Here is a 14,963-nt window from a genome sequence, read left to right on the forward strand (position 1 = left end):
CCAAACAGACACTCAGCACTTGTTTACATTGACCTGACAAGTAATGAGGTAAACTACAGTTTTGTAAAAAAAAGGAGATTTAGAAAACAAAATATGGAGTTCTGATTATCTTTTTGTAAAGGAAGATGCCAACTAAATGATGACAACAGCATGCAGTGGCTGAATGGAAGGGCCCTGAACTGCCTAAACAATAATTTAAAGGTTAAATGGTGGATTGGTGACTTCCGGAAAGGTCTCATTAGTCTCAAAGTCTGTAGAAAGATGTGAATAATCAGTAGTAAGGTCAAAATGTCCTAAAAAGGAGCAGGCAATGGACACACACACACACACAAACTCAAACTTGCACATACACCCAAGGAAACACTGACAGAGACAGCCTCAGAAAACACACAAATACATAGACACACAGAGAGAGAGACACCCACAGAAAACACAGAAAGACATACATACACACCCCCTCACTGAGACATCCACAGAAAACACACAAAGACATGCACCCACCTTCACAGAGACACCCACAGAAAACACACACCCTCACAGAGACATCCACAGAAAACACATACATACATACATACACACACCCTCACAGAGACATCCACAGAAAACACAGACATACACACCCACCCTCACAGAGGCATCCATAGAAAATACACAAAGACAAACATACACACACCCTCACAGAGACACCCATAGAAAAAGCTCAAAGACATATTTACACACCCTCACAGACATCCACAGAAAATGCACAAAGACATACACACCCACCCTCACAGAGAGACCCACAGAAAAAAAATACATACACACTCATAGAGACACAAACCAAAACACAAAGACATAAACACAGACACCCACAGAAACACTCACAGGAGGAAACATTTATGCACCTTGCATCCCCTAAATCAACAGTGTGTGACATGCATGATAAAAAAAAATGCAGAAATTAAGAGATCCTTTTTTAAAGAATCATATTTGTAAATGTGCAAACAAAAATAATTCTGTGAATTCCAAATTGTACATTAATGATCTGGATAGATGACTAGATGAAGAAAAGTACTTTTAAAAGGTTGACATATGTTTGTTTGTTTTTTCTCCATTTTCCCCAACTAAGAGCACCACTTCAAATATAGTGTGCAAATGTTCCCATCTGTCAGTTGTACTTATGGATTTTAAAAATGCTGTACTCTATATTGTCTTGGTGGAACCATAAGCTGTGGTAATCATACCATTAGATCTGGTTAAATGCAGGATTTAGGCTTGTTGGTATGTATTTCAGAATTAAGTCAGCTGTAGTGTAAACTGAACAGTTTTAAGTTAAACTGTCTCATTTCAAACACTGAGCAATCTAACGCCTAGATTTAGAGTTCTGCGTTAGCCGTCAAAACCAGCGTTAAGGGGTCCTAACGCTGGTTTTGGCCCGCCCGCTGGTATTTAGAGTCAGTCAGGAAAGGGTCTAATGCTTACTTTCCAGCCGTGACTTTTCCATACCGCAGATCCCCTTACGCCAATTGCGTATCCTATCTTTTCAATGGGATCTTGTTAACGCCGTTATTTAGAGTCTTGGCTGAAGTGAGCGTTAGAACTCTAACGACAAAACTCCAGCCACAGAAAAAAGTCAGGAGTTAAGAGCTTTATGGGCTAACGCCGGTTCATAAAGCTCTTAACTACTGTGCTCTAAAGTACACTAACACCCATAAACTACCTATGTACCCCTAAACCGAGGTCCCCCCACATCGCCGCCATTATAATAAAAATTTTTAACCCCTAACCTGCCGACCGCACACCGCCGCCACCTACATTATCCCTATGTACCCCTATTCTGCTGCCCCTAATATCGCCAACACCTACATAATATTTATTAACCCCTAATCTGCCCCTCCCAATGTCGCCGCTACCTACCTACACTTATTAACCCCTAATCTGCCGACCGGACCTCGCCGCTACTCTAATAAATGTATTAACCCCTAAAGCTAAGTCTAACCCTAACACTAACAACCCCCTAAGTTAAATATAATTTTTATCTAACGAAATAAATTAACTCTTATTAAATAAATTATTCCTATTTAAAGCTAAATACTTACCTGTAAAATAAACCCTAATATAGCTACAATATAACGAATAATTATATTGTAGCTATTTTAGGATTTATATTTATTTTACAGGCAACTTTGTATTTATTTTAACTAGGTACAATAGCTATTAAGTAGTTATTAACTATTTAATAGCTACCTAGTTAAAATAATTACAAAATTACCTGTAAAATAAATCCTAACCTAAGTTACAATTAAACCTAACACTACACTATCAATAAATAAATTAACTAAACTACCTACAATTACCTACAATTAAATCAACTAAACTAAATTACAAAAAAAACAAACACTAAATTACAAAAAATAAAAAAAGAATACAAGAATTTTAAACTAATTACACCTACTCTAAGCCCCCTAAAAAAATAACAAAGCCCCCCAAAATAAAAAAATGCCCTACCCTATTCTAAAATAAAAAGTTAACAGCTCTATTACCTTACCAGCCCTTAAAAGGGCCTTTTGAGGGGCATGCCCCAAAGAAAACAGCTCTTTTGCCTGTAAAAAAAACATACAATTCCCCCCCCACATTACAACCCACCACCCACATACCCCTAATCTAACCCACCCAAACCCCCCTTAAAAAACCTAACACTAAGCCCCTGAAGATCTTCCTACCTTATCTTCACCCAGCTGGGTATCACCGATCCGTCCAGAAGAGGGTCCGAAGTCTTCATCCTATCCGGGCAGAAGAGCTCCTCCAGAGGGTCCGAAGTCTTCATCCTATCCGGGCAGAAGAGGACATCCGGACCGGCAGACATCTTCATCCAGGCGGCATCTTCTATCTTCTTCCATCCGGCGCGGAGCGGGACCATCTTGAAGCAGCCGACGCGGAGCCATCCTTCTTCACCGACGGACTAACGACGAATGAAGGTTCCTTTAAATCAGTGTTTTTCAACCAGTGTGCCGTGGCACACTAGTGTGCCATGAGAGATCCTCAGGTGTGCCGCGGCAGACTGACAACAGTGCGGGGGTGTCCCTCTTTCAAATTTTTAAATATTGGGAGGTATGTGACAGGCTCATCAGGCATCATTTACAACCATGACATTGACATTCATTCACAGACAATCATTATGATTGTTTGTGAATGAATGTCAATATGTCATGTATAGTTTGTAGGAGGCATGGCATGACAGCACAGTACAGTATGTGTGTATATATATAAATAAATATATATATATATATATATATATATATATATATATATATATATATATATACTGTATTATATATCCTGTATTAGGCTACAATGTGTGATTTTGTAAAGTTTTGGTATGGTGGTGTGCCACAGGATTTTTTAATGTAAAAAAGTGTGCCACGGCAAAAAAAAGGTTGCAAATCACTGCTTTAAATGACATCATCCAAGATGGCGTCCCTCAAATTCCGATTGGCTTATAGGATTCTATCAGCCAATCGGAATTAAGGTAGGAAAAATCTGATTGGCTGATTGAATCAGCCAATCAGATTCAAGCTCAATCCGATTGGCTGATCCAACCAGCCAATCATATTGAGCTCGCATTCTATTGGCTGTTCCGATCAGCCAATAGAATGCAAGCTCAATCTGATTGGCTGATTCAGAGTTGAAGTGGCGGTAAATTATGCTCTACGCTCCCTTTTTGGAGCCTAACGCAGCCCTTCAGAGAACTCTAAATACCAGCGTTATTTAAAAGGTGCGGGGGGGGGGGGGAACACGCGTAGCTAACGCACCCCTTTGGCTGCAAAACTCTAAATCTAGCTGTTAGTCTGAGAGTATAACATTTTATGCAGATGTAAAAATCTTAGATAAAATGCCTCCTTGCATCCTGAAAGTCCTTGCATAAGGGGCAGGAAAATGGAATGTAATATATATATATATATATATATATATATATATATAAATATAGGTAATAAGGTAAACGGACAAAGAAAACTCTCTATTCCTGGGAGACCAATGGCCGCCGTCCACGCGGCTAAGAATCAGCACATACAGAGCTGCTGATACAAAATAGCAAAAAAGGATTCCGGAGTCCCAAAGAAAAAGAGAGGTCTAAAGCCCATAGTCTAGGGCACACATTTCCAAACTTTAGTAGTTGTTATCAGGTATAGACAGTTTGGAAATGTGTGCCCTAGACTATGGGCTTTAGACCTCTCTTTTTCTTTGGGACTCCGGAATCCTTTTTTGCTATATATATATATATATATAAAAATGCATATCTGCCAAAAGGGCACCAACCATTTGTACATTGAGGAGGAAACATTTCTGCATGGTTTTAAATATAGAATTTCTAAGCATTGTCAAATAATCATAAATACACTGCTGCTAAAAAAATGTGTTTTTATGGACCCCTGGCCCCACCATACAACTACTACCACACTGAAGTTACAATCCGAAAATTGCACAAAGAAATAAAAAAACATTTGCTAAGTAAGTCCTACCTCCTCTGCAAATGAAAGTGATCTCACACTGATAGTGATTTAGTGCACACTCAGAAATCCTCTCAAATGCTAATACTTTACTCCTTGTAATAACATTTCCCTTTTTTTTTTTTTTAGTTCTTGCCTCATGGGGCCCCCCTGGCCCATTGGGCCCCTGACAGGAGTCACCCCTGTCACCCCCTGATGGTGGCCCTACGTGTACCTGTGAGAGGAGGGAATAAAAATAAGATTCTGGATAAGAGAGAACTATTTTGGATTCTCAAGCTTAAAACTAAAACCCCATTGGGTATAAATAAAGAATTTGATATTAGCTATTTCATTGATAATTAATCACACATCATGCAACATGCTAGTTTACCAACTTGTTTTATGCTTTTGCGCTCATTTAAAAATATGTTTTGTATTTAATTATTCATGGCTCAATTATCTTCTTGGATATATCAAAACTGTGATTACATATAGTTGATTCTTTGTGAATATTTAATCTTTCACAGGTTCCAGCTTCCACTATATGGCTGCATGACTGTTTGAAACCAATTGCTGCTGTTGCCATTCTGACATTGTATTTGCTTTCATTTTTGCAAGTATTGATTTTTAATACATATTTATAACATGCATTTGCAACATGTATTTAAGAATATGTATTTGTATATGTATACACTTGTTATCTTGTATAGCATCATCTCTCTGTGTTTATAATTTTTGTGGAGCTTTATTGTTTTTTTAATTTGTACTGTATATGTTTTTAGCATTTGGTGTGGTTCGCAAAGAGTTAACCAATTATTGCCTTCGGTATAAATTGGTTCCTTTCTCCCCACTCCTGCAGTCTATGATTAAGCATCACTAGGGGACGCGAAACGCGTAAGACAGTCCTTTTTCTGTTTGTACCTTGTCTGGGTGCTCTCTTTTTTAATGTTTCTAATAAATGGATTTTTCACTAACCTAGCAGTGCCTGCAAATTTGTATGTTTTTCTATGACATTTTTGGCCTGATCTCCTGCTTGCTACGGCACTCCGGGTGTGTAGGAAAGCAGTTTTTTCATATTTGTTGTTTCTGCTACGACCAGTGGTTTTGACCATGTTCCGGATCCTCCCCTGTTATATGATAGGAGCATGTACTTGTCTTAGCTATCTATCACCAAGATTACAAGTTGTGCACTAAATCCAGCGCGTAAATAACGCAAAAAAATTTGCGCTATCGCACTTTCCATAGTGCTGCTATTACAAGTTATAGAAAAATCTTCTTTTTTTGTGTGGTGAAGTCCGGCGGTGTAGGTCTTCTTCCAGACGGTTCCATCTTTATCCAACTCGGGACCATCTTCTATCTTCTTCCCGGAGGTGCGGAGTGGCCTTCCGTGATGAGCGGATCCGGAGCGGCGGTCCTCAGCGGTGTGGAGGCTCTTCTTCATAGATCTCCGCCGCACACACTGAAGATTGAATGCAAGGTACCCCTTTTATATATGAAGTACCTTGCATTCCTATTGGCTGACATTTTCAAATCAGCCAATAGGATGAGAGCTGCTTAAATCCTATTGGCTGATTTAAACAGCCGGTCATGCTCAGCTCCGTGCTGCCACAGCTCCGCGCCACCGAGATGAAGATAGAAGATGCCACCGCGATGGATGAAGATGTCGCAGCCTGGATGAAGACTTGTCACCGCCTGGATGAAGATGGATGTCCGAACTTCAGGAACTGTGAGTACATTTTTTGGGGTTAGTGTTAGGGGTTTTTTTTACATTTTTTGGGGTTTTTTTTTTAGATTAGGGCTTTTTTATTTTTTTTATTGGCACTAAAGAGTTGATTGACCTTTTAAGGGCACTGCCCATACAAATACCCCTTTAGGGGCAATGGGTAGCTTAGGTTTTTTTAAACTTAGTTTTTTTTTTTTTGGGGGGGGGTTGGTTGGGTGGGGGGGTTTTACTATTAGGGGGTACTTTGTAATTTTTTTATGTAAAAGAGTTGTTTAACTTAGGGCAATGCCCTACAAAAGGCCCTTTTAAGGGCTATTTGTAGTTTATTGTTAGATTAGGGGGGGTATTTTGGGGTGGCTTTTTTGTTTTGATAGAGGTATTAGATTTGATTTCATTTTTATTATTTTGGATAAATTTATTTATTATTTTTTAGTGTTTGTTTTTTTTTGTAATGTTATTTTTCGTTTATTTATGTTTTTTAAAATAGTAATGTGAGGTTAATTTATAGTTTAAGCTTAGTTTTTTTTTTATTTCACAGGTAAGTTTTTATTTATTTTAAGGTAGTATAGTGTAACTTTAATTTAAAGTTAGGGTTAGGGTTTAATAGTTTGATTTAGTGTGTTGCAATGTGGGGGTCTGGCGGTTTAGGGGTTAATAGGTTTAGTTTAGTATTTGCGATGTGGGGAGCCAGTGGTTTAGGGGTTAATACTTTATTTTAGTGTCTGCGATGTGGACGTCAGATTAGGGTTATTATAGTATTTGCGATGCGGGGGAATGGCGGTTTAGGGGTTAATAGTGTAGTTTATGGGTGTTAGTGTACTTTGTAACATTTTTGTTATGAGTTTTGTTTTGCAAAATCCATAACTACTGGTCTTTGATGGCGGAATGGATCACGGCGGTATAAGCTATAACGCTAGCGTAATAGCCAGACCGCACAACCTGTAATACCGGCACAATGAAAAAGCCATTTTTTGAGTGTGAAATGGTATAGCTGTATAGCCGCAACGGGAGACCTGCCATTCTGCGCGCAAAGGCCAATTTTTCAGAGGTATAGCCGTACCGCAAAACTTGTAATTTTGCCCTATGGTAGCAGTGTTTGCAACTATGTATAGCATTGCTATAAACATTGTTGCAAACACTGCTGCCATATGGCTATAAACACGTGCACGCTCCTGAGAACACCTACGATTACTCTTTAGCAATGGATACTAAGAGAACTAAGCAAAATTGATAATAGAAGAAAACTGGAAAGGGTTTAAATGTCCTGCTCTATCCAGTCCATTTATGTTTAATTATGACTTACTGCCCCTTTAAGTAAGTAGACCCTTGTGCTCTCATGTGAGGAACTAAAGAACTGATAAAAAGCACACGCTCTAGAAAACACACAGACAAGCAATATTAATTTGCCCAGAAAAGATTAAGACACAAACTAATCAGACACCATATTGGCCTTTCTGTGACTAGTGCACATACAATTTAGATTAGGGCCACTCTCTTTGGAGCTGTGTTTTTCTTTATGAAATCACTACTCAATAACAGTGTAATAATAAGGGTTGAAACTGTGGGATCCCTGTTACAAACCCATCTTCTCCAGGGTCCTGTTCTAGTCTTAAAACCCACACTAGACTGACATCAAACTGCAGGGTTTGGTGGGGATTTAAAGGGACACTAAACCCCAAAAAATATGTTGCAAAACGAACATTACAATATTTAAAATACATTTCCAAATACCTTGCTTTACTGTTTTTTGACAGCCCACCGTCATACTCATTATCATATTCCTATAACGAGGGATACCTAGGTAGGGCAGTGGAAGTGCACATGGCTTTACAGCATGCGCACATTAAGGGCCTGAGTGTCACAGCTGACGTCCCGAAGGTGAGCGCGGTGAAGCTATGTTTAGCTTCAGTAAATGTAAATCTACAGAGCAGACTGAAGAGCTCTACTAATTAAAGGCACCATTGTTTTTACCATGTATTAGGGGACATGACAACACAAACTTGAGTTAACAGTCACATTGGGATACCTGTGTTACTAGAAGGTCAATTTCTATCAGTAGTGGACCTACTCATTAGACTGCCCTGGTGCAAACTGTGTTTGGGGCCCCCTAAAGGTAACTCAGTAGTAAGCAATAGTAATAATATTGATGTTGCTCTGTATAATGATTTTGAGGATAGATGATGGACCTGCAGTAATAAATGGCTCCCCTGCATTAGGATTGTACACATTCTGCACACGCCTATGTATAGATGGGCTGCTATGGGGCCCCCAGCACTTGGGCCCTGGTGCCACTGCACCGGCTGCACCAATGGTAGTTCCGCTCCTGACTGCTATCCTGCTCATGCTCTCTTTCACAGTCTCCTTCAGTCATTCTGCCTGACCTTGTGCCTCTGTGGGAGCAAGCAAGCTTATCCAATTCTACTACATGTTCCATCTAGAGTTCCAACTTGTAGTGGTTCTCTGGCTTGGAGTCACACTTGACACTGCATTCTCTTTCATTCCCAATGCTTAGAGCTCTTATCTATGTAAAAAAGATGCAATAATAGAATTTCCTGATGCTCAGTCCTCAGCTTCAATTAGTGTCAGGGTTTTTTCCCTGCTTTGTTTGCCATGTGCTGCTGGCAGCCATTTTACTCACCTCTCTTGCTGAGTCTGGTGCAGAATGTGTGATGCTGCTCATTTCCTGCACGCCCTCTTATGGCCAGACTGGTGTACATCATCTCAGAATTGTGATGTCATCACTTATTATTTAAAGGGCCTCTGTTCAGTATGCTTTGCCCTTGCATTGTCTCAGACCTGTTTGTGAGTTCCTGTGTATTACCTGGCTGTCTGACGTCCCTCCTGGTTCCTGATCCCTGGCTTATCCTGACTCTGCTGTTCTCCTTGTTCCTGATTCCGGCTTGTCTGACTACTCGCTTTGGTTCCTGACTCGGCTCATCTGACTACCAGCTCTGGCGTTGACTCCTGGCTTGTTTTTTGACTTGTGGACTTTTTATTATTTTTTGCTATTAATAAAGGTATGATTAGTTTTGCACTTCTCGTCTCAGTCTGATTCCTGGCACCCTGACATTACGCAAGGGCCATGAATCCTGATGGTGCTAAAAATCCACCTTTTTACCATCATTTCCAGGATGGACCAAAGTGTCCCGCAAGTTATGGCTGCTCTGTGTTTCCGCTGCTGCACCTATTCCTACCAGGAGCATGTCCGGTTCTTCACCTCTACCTCAGCGATATAGAGGCAATCTTGATCAGTGTAGAGGTTTTTTTAACCAGGTGGGCATTTACTTTGAGATGTTACCTCAGGCATTTTCCTCTGACAGAGCTAAGGTGGGATTTCTAATCTCTTTACTCTCTGACACGGCTCTTGCCTGGGCTAATCCCTTGTGGGAGACTAATAGACCTGTGATTTCTAATTACCCTGAATTTGTGGCCTCCTTTCGAATGGTATTTGATGTTCCGGCTCGCTCCTCCTCTGCTGCTAAACTACTCATGTCCATTCAGCAAGGTACAAGATCTGTTGCTCAGTATGCCATTGAGTTCTGTACGCTTGCTGCAGAGGTAGGTTGGAACAATGAAGCCCTTGTTGCTGCCTTCTTTCATGGGCTCTCTGATGCGATTAAAGACGAAGTTGCTGCCAGAGATTTACCAGAGGATCTTGAGGCATTGGTGTCTTTTTTTATCCTAATTGACATCAGACTCAGAGAGAGGCCCTCTTTCAAGGAGCGCTTGCAGAAGCCTCCTGTTCCGTTGTCTCCTACGTGTTCGTTCCCACCCATGCCTCCCTCTCCTCCCTTGCCTCCTGGTCCCAAGTCACCAGGTACTGCTGAGACGATGCAGTTGGGATTCACGCGTCTCTCTGTGGCGGAGAAGGCCTTTAGGAGGAGGGAGGGGCTCTGCCTCTATTGTGGGTTACAGGACCACCTTTTAAAGTCTTGTCCTACATGGCCGGGAAACGCTAGCACCTAAGGTCCTGTCGGGGGCAGACCTTGGATGGTTTATCCTCATCCCTGGAACCGCTAAAGTAGAAACCTTTGGTCGCGGATGTCCTTTCCTGGGTGGACTCCTCCATAGTCACCCAGGCTCTTGTTGAGTCCGGTGCTGCGGGCTATTTCATTGACAGTGCTTTTGTATCAAAGCACTCCATTCCTGTTTTGCCTCGGTCCATTCCGCTTGCTATTAAGGCCATTAATGGCAGGCCCCTTTAGCCCGCACTCATTACTCACGAAATCGCTCCATTATCCATGACTGTTGGGGCTCTCCATTTTGAAACCCTCCAGTTCCAGGTGATAAACTCTCCACATTTTTCAATTGTTCTGGGTTATCCCTGGCTCCAAAAGCAGAATCCCAGTCTCGACTGGCGCAGGTCCGAAATTTTGTCATGGTCCTCCTCACCGGTCTTACGATTGTGCCATAGACCTGCAACCGGACCGGAGCCATTCCTCCTTGGGGCCGGATTTACCCTCTGTCTATTGTGGAGAATTGTGCTATGGAGGAGTATGTTGCTGATGCTCTTTCACGGGGAATCATCTGCAAATCCTGCTCTCCTGCAGGGGCTGGCTTCTTCTTTGTGAAGAAAAAGGGTGGCGAGTTAAGACCATGCATCGATTATATGGGTCTTAATTGTCTTACCATTAAGAATGCTTACCCTATTCTGCTCATTACGGAACTCTTTGACCGCCTCAAGGGAGCTACGGTCTTTACTAAACTTGATTTGAGAGGAGCATACAATCTCGTTAGGATCAAGGAGGGCCACGAATGGAAAACAGCATTTATCACCAGGAGCGGGCATTATGAGTATCTAGTAATGCCCTTTGGCCTATGTAATGCTCCTGCTGTTTTCCAGGAATTTATTAACAATGTCCTACAAGATATGTTGCAACAGTGTGTTGCTGTATACTTAGACAACATCCTCATACACTCACTCACACTTAAGGCTCATCGATCTGATGTTACACAGGTTCTTCAGAGACTACGTGAGAACGGCCTGTTTTCTAAACTCGAGAAATGTGAGTTCCATCCGACTCAAGTAACCTTCCTAGGTTATGTTATCTCTGTCGCAGGGTTCTCCATTGATCCTGACTAGTTGTCTGCAGTTCTGCAGTGGCCTCGCCCAGTTGGTCTTTGGTCTATTCAACATTTTTTGGGCTTCGCCAATTACTATAGAAAGTTTATTAAAAACTTTTTTTCCTTGGTCAAACCTATCACAGACATGACCCGTAAAGAGAATGATCCACTCCATTGGTCACCTACTGCCATTAAGGCCTTTGATAGTCTTAAGACTGCCTTTGCTGCCGCTCCAGTTCTGGCTCATCCTAACCCTGTCCTACCTTTCGTTCTTGAGGTTGACGCGGCTGAGACTGGAGTACGTGCCCTCTTGTCTCAACGTCCTATATCTCAAGGTTCCTTGCATCCGTGCGGTTTCTTCTCTAAGAAATTGTCTCCAGCGGAGTGCAATTATGAAATTGGCGACAGGGAATTACTGGCCATAATTTTGGCACTCAAGGAATGGAGGCATCTTCTTGAGGGTACTAACATACCAGTGCTCATTCTTACTGACCACAAGAATTTAACTTATCTATCCAAAGCAAAACGTTTGTCGCCCCGACAGGCCAGATGGGCGCTATTTTTGTCTCGGTTTAATTATGTGGTCTCCTACCTGCCTGGTAGTAAGAATGTTAGGGCTGATGCCCTCTCTCGACAATTTTTGCTTCTGTCCAAGGAGGAGTCTATACCTACTCTAGTTATACCTCCTGGCCATATTTTGGCTACCATACATACTAATTTGACTTCTCCCTTGGCTGCACAAACCAATGCACCTCCCGAGAAACCTAGTGGTAAGTGTTTTGTTTCTGAGAATCTTCAAACTAAACTTTTGCACACTTACCACTATCCTAAAGCCGCAGGTCACTCGGGCAAGAACCAAATGATTTGGTCTGCCACTCGACAATTCTGGTGGCCAGGTTTTCATTCTGATGTTGCTGCGTATATTGCCTCCTGCTCAGTTTGTGCATAGAATAAGACTCCTCAACGTCTTCCTGTGGGTCTTCTTCAACCTATTGCTAATGGTGAGTGTCCTTGGACACATATTTCCATGGACTTCATTGTTGAGCTCCCTGTTTCAGATGGCAATACTGTTATCCTTATGGTGGTTGACCGTTTTTCTAAAATGTCACATTGCATTCCCTTGAAGAAGTTGCCTACCGCTCAGGAGCTTGCTTCAATTTTTGCCCGAGAGGTATTCCATTTACATGGGTTACCGGGGTAGCCAGTTTGTCTCCAGATGTTGGCGTTCCTTTTGTGCTCAAATGGGAATCCAGTTTTCCTTCTCCTCGGCATATCACCCTCAATCCAATGGGGCTGCGGAACAGTCTAATTAAGCTCTGGAACGGTTCTTCCGTTGCTATGTCTCAGATCACCACAAAAATTGTTCTGAACTGTTACCTTGGGCAGAGTTTGCTCGTAATAGTGCTATTAATGCTTCCTCCCCTGTTGTCCCTGTTCATGGCGAATTATAGGTTTAAACCATCCTTGTTGCCCGATTCATTCATGTCTCAGGGTATTCCGGCTTTGAGGAGCATCTCCGGCAACTCCATTCCACGTGGGTGCAGATTCAGGATTGTCTTCATCGTTCTATGCAGTGCCAAAAGTTCCAGGCTGATCTAGGTGTCTGCCCGCGCCTTCCTACCAGGTTGGTGAGAGGGTTTGGCTGTTCTCCCGCAACTTGAACATTTGTGTGCCTTCCAATAAACTGGCTCCCCGTTATGTTGGTCCTTTTCGAATACTCCGACTGGTCAATCCTGTGGCCTATTCTCTTGACATTCCTCCTGCAATGCGCATCTCCAATGTTTTTCATGTCTCCCTCTTGAAACCTTTGGTTTGTAATCGGTTTACCACTGTGTTGCCTCGTCCCCATCCTATCTCTGTTGACAACCATGAAGAATATGAGGTCAGCAGCATTATTGTCTCTCGTATGTCCAGGGGCCACGTACAGTATTTGGTTCACTGGAGGGGCTACGGTCCGGAGAAGCATTCATGGGTTCCCTCCTCTGATGTTCATGCTCCCGCCTTTCTCCGTGCCTTCCATGCCCGTTTCCCCAATAAGCCTTTTGTCCTCCCGTGGGGGAGGGGTCGTTGAGAGGAGGGTACTGTCATTGTTTTTTCCCTGCTTTGTTTGCCACGTGCTGCTGGCAGCCATTTTACTCACCTCTCTTGCTGAATCTGTTGCAGAGTGTGTAATGCTGCTCATTTCCTGCACGCCCTCTTGTGACCAGACTGGTGTACATCATCTGTGTGAGAAAGGTTGCAGTCTCAGAATTGTGATGTCATCACTTATTATTTAAAGGGCCTCTGTTCAGCATGCTTTGCCCTTGAGTTGTCTCAGACCTGTTTGTGAGTTCCAGTTCCTGTGTATTACCTGGCTGTCTGACGTCCCTCCTGGTTCCTGATCCCTAGCTTGTTCTTGACTCTGCTGTTCTCCTTGTTCCTGATTCCGGCTCGTCTAACTACTCGTTTTGGCTCCTGACTCGGCTCGTCTGACTATTTGCTTTGGCTCCTGACTCGGCTAGTCTGACTACCAGCTCTGGCTTTGACCCCTGGCTTGTTGTATGACTTGTGGACTTTTTATTATTTATTGTTATTAATAAAGGTATGATTATTTTTGCACTTCTCATCTCAGTCTGATTCCTGGCACCCTGACAATTAGAGAGTAAGTTTAAATAATACATGGGAGAGAAAGGTCACTTTCCCAAGACACAAGAACCCAGAGACTGCATGTTCCTCCTCTGGAACCTCTGCATATATAATGCACACAATGATGATGTTCTTCATGGTTGGTGGTGTGGTGTATGTTGCAAGAAAATGAAGAAGCATGGAGAAAAAAATGCCAAAAAGGTCCTGCTGATCAGCATGCTAGTGTCAAGCATCTTAGTGAAAAGAAAGGTTTTAACTATTAAAGAGAAGCTTGAAATTATAAAGCACTTTGAAAGAAATGAAAGAACATGTGAAATTGTTTGTGCAACTGGAGTCCACACTCTGTACAATCAGAGATAATGCAGAATAAAAGGAAATGTATCTTACTGGAACAGTGGTGAGTGAAACAAAATCTGTTAGAACTAGATATAAAGTAATAGAAGAAATTGAACTTTTGTTAAGTGTTTGGATTAAAGACCAAACAAAGAAAAGGTCAGGGGCAAGCTTTCTCACAATTAAATAGAAAGCCTTTGCAATATATGAAGCCCTTAAGAACAAAGCTCAAAATCCAGCAGAAGTACCTTCCTTTATTGCAAGCAGAGGTTGATTTAGTGGTTTCAGGAACCGTTACGCTTTCCACAATGTTAAGCTGTCTGGTGAAGCTGCAAGTGCAGATCATGAAGCTGCAAAGGCTTTTCCCCTTGTTTTACAAAAAAATAATTTATGAAGAAGGCTATACACTGGATCAGATGTTTAAGTTTGATGAAACTGGTCTGTATTGGAAGCGAATGCCTTTAAGGACCTAAATCTCAAAGGAGGATGCACAAGCACCAGGGTTTAGGGCTGCAAAGGACAGATTAACAGTGGAGATCTAAAGCCTGTTGTCATTTATTGCTCTGCAAACCCCAGAGCTTTAAAAGGAATTGTCAAGTCTAGTCTTGGGTGCCGATTTATCAAGCTCTGTATGGAGCTTGATGCCCCCACCGGAAACAGAAGTTATGAAGGAGCGGTCTAAAGAGTCTACTTTAGATCAAGCAAGAGAGGTTAGATGATAGGGTAGATCTGTGTTTCTGCCTCCTAACTTA

Source organism: Bombina bombina, chromosome 12, assembly GCF_027579735.1.
Source record: "Bombina bombina isolate aBomBom1 chromosome 12, aBomBom1.pri, whole genome shotgun sequence".
Taxonomy (NCBI): Eukaryota; Metazoa; Chordata; class Amphibia; order Anura; family Bombinatoridae; genus Bombina; species Bombina bombina.